Source organism: Babylonia areolata, chromosome 25 (genome assembly GCF_041734735.1).
Source record: "Babylonia areolata isolate BAREFJ2019XMU chromosome 25, ASM4173473v1, whole genome shotgun sequence".
NCBI classification, from domain to species: domain Eukaryota; kingdom Metazoa; phylum Mollusca; class Gastropoda; order Neogastropoda; family Buccinidae; genus Babylonia; species Babylonia areolata.
The window spans coordinates 32,234,870-32,249,869 of NC_134900.1; the positions used below are offsets into that span (position 1 = coordinate 32,234,870).

A 15,000-nucleotide genomic window follows, 5' to 3' on the forward strand; every position below is an offset into this window, starting at 1 on the left:
TGTGTGTGTGTGCGCGCGCCCCCGCGTGTGCGTGCGTGCGTGCGCCCGCGCGCGCCCCCGCGTGTGTGTGTGTATGTATGTGTGTGTGTGTGTGTGGCCAGTGTTTCTTTCTGTGGTGGATGAAATTAATGTGTCGTTTGATCCGTTCCAGTCGCTGTTCCTGTTACTTGTTTTGTAGAGGTTTTCTTGTTTCTGTTTTTCTTCCTGTGCTGTGGTCGGTTGAGGTGTCTAGACTTTATTAGTCGTATATATATATATATATAGCTACTGGAGTGGCTAGCATTACCCCCACCCGTCCCCCGCAACTCCCCCCTCCCCCCCACCCCTCCCCCACTCCTGTAAAGAAAACATTGTGGAGTCTTCCGTTCCTCATTTCAGCGGTATGCTGGAGAGATACAGATTCCTGCAGTGTTGGTAATCTGGGTTTTTTGTTTGTTTGTTTGTTCGTTTTTGTGACTCCTCTCTCCCCGCCTTCTTTGCGGAAAGTGTGAATTAATTCTGCCTGTCTGTCTGTCTGTCTGTATGTCTGTCACTCACTGTCTCTTCCCCCCTCTCTCTCCCTACCTACCTACCCCCTCACTCTCTCGCCCCATCTCAATCTCTGCGTGCTTATTTGTTCTTTATTTCATGTCCACCAGTTGTATTAGACGTACGTAACCTCTGTGTGTGTGCGTGTGTGTGTGTGTGTGTGTGTGTGTGTGTGTGCGTGCGTGCGTGCGTTCGTGCGTGCGGCATGTGTGTGTGTGTCCGCATGTGTATGTTCGTGTGTGTGTGTGCGCGCGCGCGCGTGTGTGTATGTGTGTGTGCGTGCGTGCGTGCATACGTGAATGCCAGATAGCGGGTGCAAATTTCCGTGTGTGTGTGTGTGAGTGCTTGCGTGCGTGCGCGCGCGCGCGTTCTGTTCCTTTTATCTATATTTATTTATTTATTTATTTATTTGTTTGTTTTTTCAAATGAAGAGTGATGGTGACTGTTTTCCAGGATATCCACATTGAGCGTGAAGGGAGAAGTGATACACACAGTGACTGTCACCTGAGCACTGCTGGCCACATGATCTGTACCCGCCCACGTAACTAGAAGTCAGGATCGCTGAGGTAAGAATGGTCACTTTGTTTTTGTTGTTTGTTTGTTTGGTTTTTTTGGGGTTTTTTTTTGCGGTTTGGTTTATTTGATTTGGATTTCAAGTTCTCCTTCCCACTTTCTTCTTGTTGTTGTCCCTTCCCTCCTGCACACACACAGACACACACACACACACACACACACACACGCACACACACAGAAGGACAGACACACACACACAGATCTATCTATCTCTATCTGTTTATATTCATACATATATATATGTGTGTGTGTGTGTGTGTGTGTGTGTGTGTACACGCACACAATGATACAATTATCCTGTGGTCCCAGCAGGTCAAAATTTATGGTTGTGGAATTTCCAGGAGGGGAAGCCTTGTTGATCCGTTAATGTATCCTGGATGTAAAGTCTGGAAAGTTTAAAAGACAGAGGGAGGTGGGGGGGGGAGGGGGGGCAGAGAGAGAGAGAGGGGGGGGGAAGGGCAGAGAGAGTGGGGGTGGGGAGAGGAGGAGGGGGGTAGCAGAGAGAGAGAGAGAGGGGGTGGGGGTTAAGGAAGGCTGAGAGATTTGCAGTTATAAATCTAGAAAGGACAGCCCCTTAATGGCGTTACTTCTCGGTTTAGATTTTAAGACAAGACCCCTCGGCGCAGGGCAGGCCGCAGAACAGGGAGATTTAAACCTGTGTGTCCAAAGGAGGGAGGGTTTTTCATGCTGCAACCCGGCAGGTGATGGTGGTGAGAAAGAGAGACTTAAAAAAAAAAACCCAAAAAAAAACCGACCTTAAAAAACACGGACAGCATGAGCTCTGGGAGGTGTGAGCAACAGTGGGTGAACTGACTAACATCTTCCGTGTTTCAGTTGAACGTGGAATCGTTGCGCGCTTGTCATTGGCACACGCGCACGCACGCGCGCACTGAGGAACGCACGCACGCACGCACGCATGCATAGTATGCGCATGTCAGTCCGCACGTCAGTGTGTTCACTTGACAGATGAACAAACTGCCGAGCGCGTACGCGCGTGCCCACACAAAACTGAGATACAGAGAGAGAGAGAGAGAGAGAGAGGAGGGAAGTTGGGGAGAATGGGGGGGACGGGTGGGGGAGGGGGGAGGTTGAGATTGAGTTGCACTTTGGTAATGAACAATACAATAATGACCGTGCAAAGTTAGACTGAACCGCAACTGTTACGTGGAGTTTATAAAAGCAGTTTGGAAATAATCCGTACTTTCCAAGTGGTTTCGCTCATATATTCTGTATGTCTGTCTCTGTCTGTCTGTCTGTCTGTCTGTCTCTCTCTCTCTCTCTCTCTTGCTTACTCTCTATCCATCTGGCTGTCTCTGTGTGTGCGCGCGCACAGTGAACGCGCGCTTGCTTTTATTATATATATATATATATTTTGTTGTTGTTGTTTTGTTTTTTTATTCCTGTTGGAATATATAATGCTGCTTGTAAACAAAATTGTGCGAGAGATAAAAGTATTGATATATGTTTGACGACGATAAACGATATTTGAAATGACGGAAGTCATTATATCGTATTATTATCCTTTGATCCTCTGATCAGTGAATGTGTGGCCGGCTATCATTATTTCCGTTGCATAAAGTGGTATTGTGTGTGTGTGTGTGTGTGTGTGTGTGTGTGTGTGTGTGTGTGTGTGTGTGTGTGTGTGTGTGCGTGCGTGCGTGTGTGTGTGTGTGTGTGTGTGTGTGTGTGTGTGTGTGCGCGCGCGTGTGTGTGTTTGTGTGTTATTGTTTTACTTTGAAAGAATCACAGAGTGAATTATGGTTTGTGCTGTTCGTGCTGTGCTGACTTTCTTTTTCTATTTTTTATGTTTTTCTTCTTATCCCCAGATGTGGGAAAAAAAAATCGCATGAAATTGTTTATTTACATGAAGGAAAAAAAAAAACCGCAACAAAAGCTACTGAAATATTCCCTTTCATTTGACAGCAGGGAAAATTTGCTGGGTATGGGGGGGGGGGGGGGGGGGGTGCGTGGGAATGTTTGCTGGCGCGGGGGTGGGGGGGGGGGATGATTTCGTTATAGACCACGTCTGTAAAAAACAAACCAAAAAAAAAACAAGTGAGTTGGGGGGGAGGGTGGGGAGGGTGTGTGCCGGGTGAGGGATTGGGAGGGGGGGTATACACGGAATGTGTGTGTGGGGGGGGGGGTGTTCAGAAATGCTGATTGGGGGGGGGGGGGGGTGTTGTTTTTGTCCTCAACAATTTGGTTTGTCTCGGTCCACCATCAATGCAGATGATGCAGACGACCGACCGTGTGTGGAGCGGTGCTGGCCTGGTGGTAATGCGTCTCGACTGAGAAGCGAGTGTCCTCGGGTTCTATTCCCAGATAGATAGATATATATACAGATCGGGATTTTCACACACACACATACACACGCGCGCTCACGCACGCACGCAGACATACACACAAACACACACACACGCATACACACACACACGCGGACAGACACACACGCGCGCGCACACACACACACACACACATACACACACACATACATACGCACGGCACACACACACACACACACACACACACACACACACACACACACACACACACACACCTCCTCCTCCTCCTCCTCCTCCACCCCCCATCCGCTAGACCTTTGATTGATGGTCTGGGTGCTAGTGCTAGTGTCTCGGATGAGCCGATACACATGAGTCCCCCCCCCCAACCTCCCGTGTGCTATTGTGTTGTGTTGCGTTGTATTGTATTGTATTGTGTTGTGTTGTGTTGTGTTGTGTTGTGTCGTACTGTCCTGTCCTGTCCTGTCCTGTATCGTATCGTATCGTATCGTACCGTATTACTCTTTTTGTCACAACAGATCTATTTGTGTGAAATCCGGGCTGCTCTCTCTCCCAAAAGGGGAACAGGGGGGGGGGGGGGGGGGGTGTTAGGAAATGTTACACGTGAAGAGGGATTGTGTGATGATCACGTGTGGGGAGGGGGGCGGAGAGGAGGTGAATAGGTCATTTGCATCGGACAGTTAGGCCTAGAGTGATGGCCTTAGAGGTAACGAGTCCGCCTAGGAAGCGAGAGAATCTGAGCGCGTTGGTTCTAATCACGGTTCAGCCGCCGATATTTTCTCCCCCTCCACTAGACCTTCACTGGTGGTCTGGACGCTAGTCATTCGGATGAGACGATAAACCGAGGTCCCGTGTGCAGCATGCACTTAGCGCACGTAAAAGAACCCACGGCAACGAAGGAGTTGTTCCTGACAAAATTCTGTAGAAAAATTCACTTCGATAGGAAAAACAAAACAAAACAAACAAAAAACAAACAAACAAAAATTGCATGCAGGAAAAAATACCAAAAAAATGGGTGGCGCTGTAGTGTAGCGACGCGCTCTCCCTGGGGAGAGCAGCCCGAATTTCACACGGAGAAATCTGTTGTGATAAAAAAAACAAAAACAAATACAGATACTTCTTCTTCTTCTTCTTCGGCGTTCGATATTGTTGGGATGCGTCAGACTTGAAGCAAATACAAATGCAAATACACGGACTCCTCCTCTGTCCAGCTCTGTTTCCTCTTTTGCTGTACTACCTACCTACCTACCACCACCACTGCTCATCAGCGAGCGAGTGGAGGACCGCTGCAATTAGGGCTTCGTTTGGCCCTCCTCTGTCCGTGTGGGTCCGTTTTGTTTGGGGGCTCGTTAGGGGCGATGAGAATGTAGAGTGGAGCGATTGAGGGAGACAGGGGGGGGGGCGGGCAGAACGTGGGGGGTGAGGGTGGGGAGGGAGGGATAGGGAGGAGAAGATAGGGAGAGAGAGAGAGAGAGAAAGGGGGGTGGGGGGGGCAGATAGAACATAGAGTCGTAGAGAAAGAAAGAGAGAGACAGACAGACAGACAGACAGAACATGGGGAGGGGAGACAGAATGACATAGAGGAAGAAAGAGAGAGAGAGAGAGAGACAGACAGACAGACAGACAGACAGAACACGGGGAGGGGAGACAGAAACACATAGAGGATGAAAGAGAGAGAGAGAGAGAGAGAGAGAGAGACAGACAGACAGACAGACAGACAGAACACGGGGAGGGGAGACAGAAACACATAGAGGATGAAAGAGAGAGAGAGAGAGAGAGAGAGAGAGAGACAGACAGACAGACAGACAGAACACGGGGAGGGGAGACAGAATGACATAGAGGAAGAAAGAGAGAGAGAGAGAGAGACTGAAGAGAGAGACAGATCCCAGGAAGAAACAGAGAGAAAGTGAGAGAGATAGAGCGAATTGGGGGAGACATGACATAGGGAGGAGGAGGTGGGAGGAGAAGAAGAAGAAGAAAAGGAGAGAGAGAGAGAGAGGAAGTCAGGGAGGGGGGGGGGGAAGGAGAGAGAACGAGAGAGAGAGAGAGAGAGAATAGGGGAGTGGAGAAGAGAGAGTGAGAGAGAAAGAGAGAGAGAATGGAGAGAGAGGAAGTCAGGGAGGGGGGGGGGAAGGAGAGAGAACGAGAGAGAGAGAGAGAGAGAGAGAGAGAATAGGGGAGTGGAGAAGAGAGAGTGAGAGAGAAAGAGAGAGAGAATGGAGAGAGAGGAAGTCCCGGGGGGGGAGGAGAGAGAACGAGAGAGAGAGAGAGAGAGAATAGGGGAGTGGAGAAGAGAGAGTGAGAGAGAAAGAGAGAGAGAATGGAGAGAGAGGAAGTCCCGGGGGGGGAGGAGAGAAAACGGCGAGAGAGAGAGACAGAGACAGAGACAGAGTGGGCGAATGGGGGAGATAGAACATGGCGAACAGAAGAGAGACGGAGAGACGTCGACACTGAAATCGAAAACCTTATTACTGACGAACATTGGCTACTGGCCCTAATTCAAAACATAGGGATGTAGGGCTGAGGAGGAATCAACAATGGAATATTTAACACACAAGTATTGTGTTTTAGCCGGACAATACTAAAAGCCCTGATTCACACGGAATAATTTCCCTCACATTTGATTGCCAACACACACACACACACACACACACACACACACACACACACACACACACACACACACACACACAGAGAGAGAGAGAGAGAGAGAGAGAATAAATGAGTTTTGATCCCAAACCAGCCTAGTGCCTAGTGATACTTATCCTTATTTTTCAGTTGGTGATGATGGGGTGAGCCGAGATAGATTGTCAGCAAAAGCTGGTATTTGTTTATTTATTTATTTATTTATTCATCAATTAGCTAAGCAACTCCATGCAGCGTTTTAAATTTATTATAAAAAAAAAAAGAAAAAAGCCAATGCTCCGTTTCTTCCACGTTCTTGACTTGGAGGGAGGGAGGGAGAGAGAGAGGGGAGAGAGAGAGAGAGGAAAAGGGAGGATGGGGGGGAGAGGAGGGATGGGGAGGTATGATTGGGGGCGGGGGGGAAGTATCGGGGGTTGATGGGTGAGGGGAAGCCGTGAGGTGATGTGAGAAGTGAGGAGGAGGAGGAGGAGGAGGAGGGTAGGTGTGTTTACTTTATTAACGAGTGCATTAACTTCACTGACAGGCAGGCGGCCTGCAGCACGTTACGCTATCTGCTTTTTATTTCCTCCTGTGTCGTTTGCCCTCCCTCTCTCTCTCTCTCTCTCTGTGTCTGTCTGTCTCTCTCACGCACACGCGCACGCATGCACACACACACACACGCACACTCATACACACGCGCGCGCGCACGGACGCACGCACACACGCACACACACACATACTCTTCCTCACACACACTTACCCCCGCCCCCCCCCCCCCCCCGCCCCCGCACACACACACACACACACACACACACACAGATACTCTCCCTCAGACACACTTACGCCCCCCCACATCCCCACGCCCCTAGCCCTACACACACACACACACACACACACATACACACACACACACATACACATACACACACACACCGGCACACACACACGCCAGCGCGCGCGCGCGCACACACGCACACACACACACCAGCACATTGTCTAATATCACTGATAGTGAAAAGACGCTAAACTAAAGAACGAGCACACACACACACACACACACACACACACACAAGACTGCCGGTTTTTTTGGCACAGAGAGAAAGAGAGAGAACGGGGGGAGGGGGTGGGGGCGGATGGGGAAACGTGCGTTCCACGGTGCCACGGGCTATCCAAACAAGCCTACATCCTTTTGGCACTCACAGAGAGAGAGAGAGAGGGGGGGGGAGGGGGGGAAACAGGGAGAGAGAGAGGGAGGGGTGAGATTGAGAGTGAGAATCGAGGAGAGAGGGTGGAGAGAGAGACAGAGAGAGAGAGAGAGAGGCGGAAGTGAGTGGGTGAGTGTGAGAGAGATGGAGACACCAGGATGGTGGGAGAGAGAGAGAGAGAGACTAGGAGGAAGTGAGTGAGAGAAATAAGATGAAGACTCCAGGACGGAGGGAGGGAGAGATTCGAGGATGGATGCCGGAGAGAGAGACAGTGAGAGAGGAGAGAGAGAGAGAGAGAGAGGGAGGAAAGCAGAGAGGGGGATGTGGGGGGCAGGGTAAGGGGCGTTTTGCACCCCACGCATCCTGCCAGACATTTGGCAGAGACAGCCGGGAGGAGGGAGGGACCAGACGTGGGGGTACCGTCAGGTATTACGTGCAGCACTGACGATCGTTCCTTCTGTTTCCCCTTGATGACGGTGGCTTTGAACCGCTCAGCGGACATGCACACACATACAGCATTACATATTGTCAGCCTGCTCGGCTCTGTGCGTGTGGCGCATGGCTGGCTGTTTCTGTTGTGTTGTGCCCCCTCGTCCACCCACCCACCCACCCACCCCTCACGCCCCTCCCCCTCCTCCCGCCTCAATTTTATCACCTCCCTCCCACACCACCCACCCACTACCTGAGTGGGTGGACACATGCAGGATGCGTGCATCTCCACCCTCACCCCTGTTTCATCCCCACCCACCCACCATCTGAGGGGGTGGACACAGTGTAATGCAGGATGCACCCCCCTCCCCTGCCTCAATTTCTTCCCCTCCCTCCCCACACCATCCACCCACCAATCATCGGAGGGGGTTGGTCAGAATCATGCAGGATGCACCCCACAAAAATTCCACTGTAGCACAAACGGAATGCTAGCAGTAGTGTCCATCACAATGCTTCTTCTCGGTTCGTTTGGCCGCGACTCCCACGTTCACTCGTATACACGAGTGAGCATTTTCGTGTATGATGTTGTTGTTGTTTTTTTGTTGATGATGAGGTGTTTTTTTTGTGTGTGTTTTTTTTCTTCTTTTTTTTTTTTTTACTCCCACCAGACTCTGTTTTCGGGTGGGGTTGGGGGTGCATGTCGAGTATGTTCTTGTTTCCATAACCCACCGAACCCCGACATGTATTACAGGATCTTTAACGTGCCTTCTGCATGCGAAGGGGAGGGGGAGAGGTTCAGGTACTGGCAGGTCTGCTACACCTGTTGACATTGGAGATCGGAAAATAGTCCCCTGCCAGGGATTCGAATCCGGGACCCTCACATTCCTTCTGATAAGGAGACGTTGTTTGGACATGATCTTCTCCCTTGCTGCTGCAATCGCAACAAGTAGGCCCCTTGATGAAGGCTGGAGGATGGGATGGTGGTGGTGGTGGTTGGTTGGGGGTCGGGGGAGGGGTGGGGGGGATGGGTGAAGGGGGTGTGTGACAGCCAGGGGCGATAATGAACGGGTGGCTGGTTAGGAGGTACGGTTCAGGTAACGGGGTCAGCGTCGCTGTCAGTAACGAACGGCCTGGCCTGATTGAGGAACCCCCCGTGCCCCGTGGATCGTAAATTACGTGGTCAGGGACAAACCCGGTGGTCAACGGAGACGGGAGTATGAGGGGCATTGACACCACTACTACTGCCTGGGAGGGGATTGGAGGGGGGGGGGAGTGGGTTGGGGGTCTTGCTGGTGGTATCCTCCCGATTAGCCTATTCCCGATTAGCCTATTCCTGATTGGCCTATTCTCGGTTCGCCGATCACTAAATTGGTGATCCCCAGTTCCCCAGTCCTCAGTTGCTGTGTGTGTGTGTGTGTGTGTGTGTGTGTGTGTGTGTGTGTGTGTGTGTGTGTGTAAGTAATCAGTTGCTGTGTGTGTGTGTGTGTGCGCGCACGCGCGCGCTTGTGACTATTTATTTATTTATTTATTTCACATCCAAAGAGTTCACTTTCTAAATGTTTCTTCATTACTGGTCCGGCTTGATGTGTACCATGATGATGTGGTCTCTCTCTCTCTGTTTCGGTAAGTTTGAAACAACGAAATTTAATGTGTCCTTCACTTTTTCTTTGGACTCCTGACGTAGGTTGATTAAACTGGATTGTATTATATTCGCTTGGAAGTCATTGTCGTGAAAGCACTTATAATATTGTGCTTTTTTTAATATCATTATTATTATTATTATTTCTGTGAATATGGGACTTTGAATTCCAGAAACATAAAATAAATGGATAACCAAATAGATAAATAAATAATAAATAGATAAATACATAGATAAGAACTTAAAGACATCGAAGGATCATGGAAGCGAAAAATAAATACACACAATAATGCGGAAGACCTTTTGAGTCAGTTACCTTGACTACAAGTTGCTCAAGTCCCGGGGTGAAATGGATACTAGGGTACCAGACGTCGAGCGGAGAGTACCGAAGTTCGACGATATTTTGATTTCACGGAGAAGGCCGTGGTGACACTGTGTGAGAAGTGCAGGACTTGAGGTCTGGTGACTGAGGCACCCAGGTCAGTCCAGTCAGTGAGTCAGCCCCTCAGGGCGGTCCGTCTTGTAACGCGGACTGGCTGATTCCTGGCTCAGTGTTGGGTTCAACAGTATTTTGTTTGGAACGTGTCACAATACAACACAGATAAAGATGAACAGTACAACAAGAAAAAATTTATTTAAATTATAAAGCCCTATCCTGATACGTGTGTATACTAAATATGTGACCGGGGTTTCATCACAGCTAGAAGTTTAAACGTGATCATACACGAGTTTCAGCAAAACATAGCTAAGATGTGAATGAAGTGAAACAAAATAGATGATGAACGTCACGACTGTCGAGCTCACTGCTTGGCAGTGGTTTGATTCAAGAGCCCACAGATGCCCTCCTTTCCCCCCCCCCCTCCTCCTCCTCCTCCTCCTTTTCTTTCTTCTTCTCCAGCCCCGTCTTCTTCTTTTTCTTCCTCCCCCTCCTCCTCGTCCTCCTCTCCCCCCCCTCCCCTTCTCCCTCCTCTTCTTCCTCCCCCTACTCGTCCTCTTCCTTCTTCTTATTCCTCCTCCTCCCCCTTCTTCTCCTCCTTTTCCTTCTTTTTCTGCTTCTCCTCCAAGGTCTTCATAGTCCTCCTGCTCCTTCTACTGATTCTCCTTCGGCCTCCTCCTGCTCCTTCTACGAATTCTCCTTCGTCCTCCTCCTGCTCCTTCTACTAATTCTCCTTCCTCCTCCTGCTCCTTCTACGAATTCTCCTTCCTCCTCCTGCTCCTTCTACGAATTCTCCTTCCTCCTCCTCCTCCTTCTACCAATTCTCCTTCCTCCTCCTACGGCTCCTTCTACTAATTCTCCTTCCTCCTTCTCCTGCTCCTTCTACTAATTCTCCTTCATCCCCCTTCCCCCCTCCTGCTTTCCCTCCTCCCCCCCCCCCCCCCTCATTCATCTGCGTGAAGTCAGTCATTGGAGCGCCGCACAGAAGAACTACTGTTCGCAGAGATTCCTCCAAGGTCTTGTGGGTTTTGTGTCAAAGCCTTGGGATATCTGCAAATGGTTTCCCCTGTCCGCGGTGCCATAAATAATGTATCCCGGGTACTAGTACTTCATTACTACCAGGTGGATTGTGGACTGGGATGGAAGCGAGGAAAATGACCACGATCGGTTCCCCGGCCTCACAAGTCAACCAAACGGCGTTGATGGGATCTTGATGACGTGACTGTGAGAGGGGGAGGGGATGGTGTAGGGAGTGTTGTGATGGGTAGAGGGTTTTTTTATTTGGCTGACAGTATTGGAAGGAAGATGAACGGGGGGTGTCTGTACACTTGTGTTCCACTCTTTGACACAAGCTGCATTGCAGTTTCCTGTTTGTCTGAATCTTTGTTTATTCATCTCGCTTCTTCTGTCTTTCATTTTCTTTCGGTTGTTTTGTTCTTTCTTTCTTTCTTTCTTTCTTTCAGAGACCACTTTTGTGGTGGACAAAGGGCGTTGACAAATAGGTGAATAACTGAATGAAAAAGATCAGTGTAGACCTGGATCCGGCGACGAATGAACGTGGTTGTCAACCTGCACTGTTTGTCTTTGTTAATTCTTATATATATATATATATATATATATATATATATATATATATATATATATATATATATATATATACTAATTTCAACACACGCACACACACACGCACACGCACACACACACACACACACACTCTCACTCACTCACTTTCTCACACACCACACACACACACACACACACACACACACACCCGACACACACACACACACTACACACACACCCGACACACACACACATACTTACACACACACATACACACACACACATACTACACACACACACACACACATTTTTACACACACACACACACACACAGAGTTTCCTCCCCCCCACATACAATCCTTTCCAAAGCTTACATTGTAAATGAGTTAACTACGAAATGTATAATTTTATAAACGATTACACACAACTGGACATAATGGTGACAATATGGATGTACCCCGACAAACAATCCACGACGTTGTGTTGTAATAAGAACACGGACCGAATCTTGGAAGTGGAGGATGCGGGAGGGGTTTGAGGGGGGGCGGGGGGCGGAGGGGTGAGGTTGAGTGTGTTGGGGGTCGGGGACAGGATAGGAGGTCGGGAGGGAAGGCCTTTAGAGGGAGGGATTAACTCCTCAAACAGTCACAACTCACTTCCCCTTAGGGACGTTATCCAGACTGACGTTCACCGACAAGTCCCCCTGCCACAACAGAAACGAAAGGAGTTGTGTGGAACTTGCTGACTGGGGGGAAAAAAAAAAGAACTATCGGCGGCACTCAAGACCCCGTTTGTGCCTGATGTATATCTAGATGGTCTCCATCACCACTGAAGCTTTTACTAGTAAGCGGAACTGGGAGATGGCAGGTAGTGTGTGTGTGTGTGTGTGTGTGTGTGTGTGTGTGTGTGTGTGTGTGCTCGTGGTCGAAAACGGGAACATCTCAGTTCTCTACCACCGCCGCTCCTCATGTAAAAAAAAAACAACCCACAAACCTGTGGCAGTCGATGAAACGGAATTGCAAGCTGGTTGTTTTTGACTGACTGGGCTATCGATGTCAGTAAATGAGACGTGACTCAGTCATTCGTGTTGTAAAAAGACATCTGCTGACCGTTAGTGTTAGGGCGGTGACGATGGTGGTTGTGGAGGTGATCATTGGTGGTGGTGGTTGTGGTTGTGGTGGTGGCAATATAGTTATCCTCGTTGCTCTTGTAATGAGGAGGAGGAGGAGGAGGAGGAGGAAGAGGAAGATTGTGGGACTGGCATCAGTGTGAAAGCTGTTTAGTTAGAGACGCCTCCCACGCAGCTTAGGGACCAATCGCGTGTTTGCACACGTATCGCGTTCGTGTACGTGCGCGTATACGACATTTTCTCCTGTGCCCCCACCCCCCACACACGCTGCCACTCTCCTCTGTCCACACAGAGTATTGGGATTTTTTTTCTCTCTCTTGCTTTATCTCACTATTCTCTCACTCTCTCCATCTCTCTCTCTTTGTGAGAGTATTGTTCTCTCTCTCTCATTTTTTCTTTCTCAAAGTATTGTTCTCGTTCTCTCTCTCTCTCTCCCTCCCTCCCTCCCTCATCCCCCCCCCTCTCTCACAGAGTAATGGGTTCCCCCCCCTCTCTCTCTCCCTCCCTCCCTCCCCCTCTCTCTCTCCCTCCCTCCCTCCCCCCTCTCTCTCACAGAGTAATGGGTCCCCCCTCTCTCTCTAACTCTCTCTCTCTCTCTCTCTCTCTCTCTCTCAGTTTGTACAGGGAAGCATCCTTGACGAATGGTTAGATTTCAACGAGCCAGACAGATAAGAAGGTGCGGAGAATTTCAAGACGACGTTGTATAAAGCCGGCAGGCTGGTTTGTGTATGTGATTCTGTCAGTGATAGGATGCCAGCGGAGATGTGTTTATGTTGTTGTAGTTTTTCCCCTTTCTTTTTCTCTTTCTTTTTTTCGGCCTTTTTTTTAATGGCAGTAGACTCATGTTGTTTATTCACATTGCAGTGGAGGGATGGCTCAGTGGTTAATCAAAGGTATGAAGTTTCAGGGTTCGATTCACAGTTTGCCGGGCAGGGTTGTCCACTGTCACTGATGACGATGTATCTTTGAGAGTTGGGACAAGCAAGTCTGGACCTTACGCAGTGATGTGAATGCAATGCAGGCTGTATTTTTGTGTGTGTGTTTAAACGTCTGCTTGTTGGTATGTGTCATTGCATGCATTCTGTTTGTGAATACAGAAATACAAATACAAAAACAAACAAATAGTTTGGTAGATACATATTGGTGTGTATATATGTGACATTGATTTATTTGCGTTATGTATGTGTTTTGTAAAACACCTGGCGCAAGTTTTCTGGATAAAGTGCTATTTTGTATTGTATTGTATTGTATTATATTTCTCTTTTGATCACAACAGATTTCTCTGTGTGAAATTCGGGCTGCTCTCCCCAGGGAGAGCACGTCGCTGCACTACAGCGCCACCCTTTTTTTTTTCCCCTGCGTGCAGTACAGTTCACACATACATACATACACACATACTACTACTACTACTACTACTACTACTACTACTACTACTACTACTACTAGTGGAGTGATGGCCTAGAGGTAACGCGTCCGCCAAGGGAGCGAGTGAATCTGAGCGCGCTGGTTCGAATCTCGGCTCAGCCGCCGATATTTTTTCCCCATCCACTAGACCTTGACTGGTGGTCTGGACGCTAGTCATTCAGATGAGACGATAAACCGAGGTCCCGTGTGCAGCATGCACTTAGCGCACGTAAAAGAAACCACGGCAACGAAAGGGTTGTTCCTGGCAAAATTCTGTAGAAAAATTCACGTCGATAGGAAAAACAAATAAAACTGCATGCAGGAAAAAATACAAAAAAAAAAAAGGTGGCACTGTAGTGTAGCGACGCGCTCTCCCTGGGGAGAGCAGCCCGAATTTCACACAGAGAAATCTGTTGTGACAAAAAGAGAAATACAAATATATTCGAGTTCGTTGAATGATAGAACACCACTGCCGACAGATCTGGGTCGTACGTGCGAACAACTTGAGGAATTCTGGGCAGCGTCAAGTCAGTGAGAAAAGAGCGGGCGGTATTGCGCCCATACAGCAAGGATGGTATGGCAATGAGATAGCGCATATGGGATGGCCGCAGCGAATCGGTGCTGGGCAGAAGACAAAGGGAGGTGATCAGGATTTCGATAGGATCGCCCCCGCCCCCCGGCCCCCTCCGGCAACAGGTGGGCTGTAGGAATTATGTGCCCTGACTGCAGAGAGTCCATCTGCCACTGACGTAGTTTTCCTGTGTGTGGGAGACATCGTTTTACGTCATGACATATACGTCACTCGGGTTTTCTCTTTTTGGGGGGGAGGGGTGGTAGTGTCGGTGTAGTGGTGGTGAGAGCTCTCACTGAAGTAACTTTAGGGTCACAGGTTCGTTTCTCGTCCTGCTGGTTGTGGGTGTGGTTTTGTCCGCCCCCTAGACCTTAGAGTGGTGGTCGTTAGGGTGGCTAGGCTTTAGGATGTCGAGACGTCCAGGTGAGATCTTCTTCTTCTTCTGCTTTCGTGGGCTGCAACTCCCACGTACACTCGCATGTACACGAGTGGGCTTTTACGTGCATGACCGTTTTTTTACCCCGCCATGTAGGCAGCCATGCTCCGTTTTCTGGGGTGTGCATGCTGGGTATGTTTTTGTTTCCATAACCCACCGAAC

The 15,000-nt window shown here is 49.2% G+C and overlaps 1 protein-coding gene across 3 annotated transcripts in view; it reads left to right on the forward strand.

Moving 5' to 3' along the window:
• LOC143299704 (protein kinase C delta type-like) overlaps positions 1–15,000 on the forward strand; it is a 183,564-nt gene that overhangs the window by 86,497 nt on the left and 82,067 nt on the right. For all 3 annotated transcript variants that reach the window (XM_076613071.1, XM_076613069.1, XM_076613070.1), the window contains one exon: positions 982–1,094. The gene's annotated coding sequence lies outside the window, so the exon portion shown is untranslated. The remainder of the gene's footprint in view (positions 1–981; positions 1,095–15,000) is intronic.